This window comes from Halyomorpha halys, unplaced genomic scaffold, assembly GCF_000696795.3.
Source record: "Halyomorpha halys isolate HHAL.00 unplaced genomic scaffold, Hhal_1.1 Scaffold855.1, whole genome shotgun sequence".
NCBI classification, from domain to species: Eukaryota; Metazoa; Arthropoda; class Insecta; order Hemiptera; family Pentatomidae; genus Halyomorpha; species Halyomorpha halys.
In genome coordinates this window covers 190,550-193,535 of record NW_027108225.1, presented here as the reverse complement: position 1 = coordinate 193,535, position 2,986 = coordinate 190,550, and the positions used below count along the sequence as shown (strand labels likewise).

The following is a 2,986-nucleotide window of genomic DNA, read 5'->3' as shown; positions in this document are numbered from 1 at the left end:
ATTACAATTGCGTCGATTTCTGCTGTATATATACTACAATGTTGGTGCAATTTATGTTTGTAGGTAGTATTTGGGGTTACAAAAAGCGGATGCCGTAGATGTGTCTGATTTGGAACCGTCTGTAAAAATTAACAAGTGATCGGGTAAAGACTGGATTATTTTATGATAATATTTTTTATAATCTTCCGGTAATGTGTTTCCCTTTTGAAATTTTGATAGATGAAGGTTTAATCTCGGTTTTTTATAGGTCCAGGGAGGCACTTCATTTTCTATTGCAGTTAGTTTGATTTGCCCCAGTTTATCTATTGTAGAGGCCATTCTCTGTGACAGTGGTAATGTGGAGTTCCTTTTTTGTTGGAATTTGGCAGCAAAATTAAGTTGGAAGATGTATTTATAGGTTGGGTGCGTGTTTTGTAGGTATAACTTTGTCATGTAATTAACGGCTAGCTTTTGTCTTCTGAACAACAGGACATGGACTAACTTATCATTTACGAAAATTCGGGATTTTCTTTCTGAAATTAGCTCTAATAATACTGAAGGTTCTACTTTACTTTTCCTACCAATTCTCTTCATTTTCACAACTACTTCACCTCCCTTGACACACAAAATGACATATATTTCATTTACCTCAAACATGAAGGGTACATTTCTCACCCTTTTTCCTTACCACCCCACTCCTGTAGTATAATTTTCAACTCAAAATTCGAAAAGTGCCGGGCTGGCATGTCCCTGGCCCGGCAGAATTGAACACGTAATAAGTCGCGATCTTTTTGGGTATTAATTCTGAAATTTTAGTACGAATTAGTACTAATTAGGTACTAATTCGTGTATAAGTTTCAACTCGAACTTCGAAAAGTGCCGGGCTGGCATGTCCCTGGCCCGGCAGAATTGAACACGTAATAAGTCGCGAGCTTTTTGGGTACTAATTCTGAAATTTTAGTACTAATTAGGTACTAATTCTTGTATAAGTTTCAACTCCAAATTCGAAAAGTGCCGGGCTGGCATCTCCCTGGCCCGGCAGAATTAAACATGTATTAAGTCGCGATCTTTTTGGATACTAATTCTGAAATTTTAGTACGAATTCGTTTATAAGTTTCAACTCAAAATTCGAAAAGTGCCGGGCCAGGGACATGCACCTACTATCATTTCCTATAGTGAAATACACAAACATTGATACTGATACTGGTAGCTGGTGGGAAGAACTAGTCCGATAAAGGCTAATAAAGGTCCTTTTTTTACAACACCTGACGTCTACCAAACGTTTGCCGCGGCGTCCTAACTGGAGAGGGAGTGTAAGATTTATTTCTCGGGGCAGCTGAGAAATAGATATTAATTAGCCAGGTGGGAATTGAACCCATAACGTTGCTAACAGGGCACTGTGGAACCTACACCCGTCACGTCATTTTGTTACAATAAGACAAGTTATACATACTTTGAAGTAATTTTTTCCTCTCACCGTTAGTTACTATTTTCCTTCCTTAACTACCTCCTTCAAATTTGATTATTAGATATATTTGCATTGATTATAGATAGCGTTTTTTATACTGATTTTTAAGATGTTTTTGATACCAATGTGTTTTAATTCCAATCCTCAACTTTAAAATGTTTCTCAGTTTTCAATCGTAAGAGTATACAATGTAGTAGATCTTGGTTCTACTGAATAGGTCAGTACTGATCGGACCAACTGATCTTAGCTGTTAAATCTTGGCCATTTGGGCGTTTTGTTTATGCTGTCAAGTTTGTTTAATTTGTTGACATTTTGAAACTTTTTTTTGTTTTCATCATACTGATGGTATTTCATGCGAAATGAAGTTTTAAATTATGGTATTAGTAAATTAAAGCCTATATATGGAAGAGATTTAGAGCAATATTTTCACGAGGTTTGTCAAGATATATTGAAAATTCCTTAATAATTTACCATTTGTTTTCTGAATTTTTGATGATGAATATTTTTTTTTTATATAAAGATCATATTCATTTTATTGGCATGTCTCCACAATAACTTTAAAAATTACAGATATCTTTTTTATATAACTTGATGTTGATTATGGTTACAATAGTCATCAAAGTTGTTTGTTTTTCTTATATTATTAGTATTTTAATCAGAGCTTTTAAAATTATTCTATTACAATAACTTAGTGTTTACCAGATTATTTCTTGAAAACCCATAACTTATTTCTCATTATTTTTTATTTCAATTTTATTTACTCTTATATCGTTTAAATCATCATTAATTTTAAGTGTTTAACTGTTCCTTTGATTCTTTCCAATGAAGTATGCTCTCAGTGTTTTTATACATTCTCTTTATGCTGCATTTTGATTTCATTGATTTAGAAATCTTATAATTTGCATTTGATTCTTTTCTTTTTCTTTACTATCTATACAATTAATTCGCCACAATGTTTCCTAAGCCCACAAAATCCAAAAGAAAAGTTTTTTTTTAACTTAAATTCTGAATCTCTTCTGTCCTAAATTTAATGAAAATTCCAAGCTGTATTTTAGTCATTTACCATAAGTATTTTCTATTGGTGTTCAAGTTCTATTATTAACATTCACACTTCTTTGTGACATATGAGCAAGGAAATGTTTTATGCCAATGTACCCGGTTTAGTATAGTTAAGTTAATCCTCCAATAGGTACACATTGGTTTTGACAGGTTCAAGGAACATCAATATCTTATACTGTTACTTTGCTAAACAGGTTTAGTTTCAAGAGTTTATAACTACAGGTGATCTATAGTTGTGTTTGATGTTCTTATAATAGTTCATTTTTAGAATTTGTCTGTTAATTGAATATTTATATGTAGTGCTCATTGTTCAGGTAAAATCTGAAAAAGTACAAGGAGCTATAAAATACATATATACATATACCCTAAAATACATACTACATAAATGTTCTAACAATTTTCCCTTAGTAAGTTGGGAAATTGTAGATTCCTCCCACAAAACAATTGTAGCGACATCTCTGTATTTATTTGTATGCAATA

The 2,986-nt window shown here is 32.5% G+C and overlaps 1 protein-coding gene across 1 annotated transcript in view; it reads left to right on the top strand.

Annotated features, from left to right (window-relative positions):
* Positions 1–1,682: 1,682 nt before the first annotated feature.
* Positions 1,683–2,986, top strand: part of LOC106686651 (rho GTPase-activating protein 190) — a gene marked incomplete at its 3' end in the record, with an annotated part of 90,885 nt that continues 89,581 nt past the window's right edge. The window contains 1 exon segment of the mRNA XM_067046594.1: positions 1,683–1,880.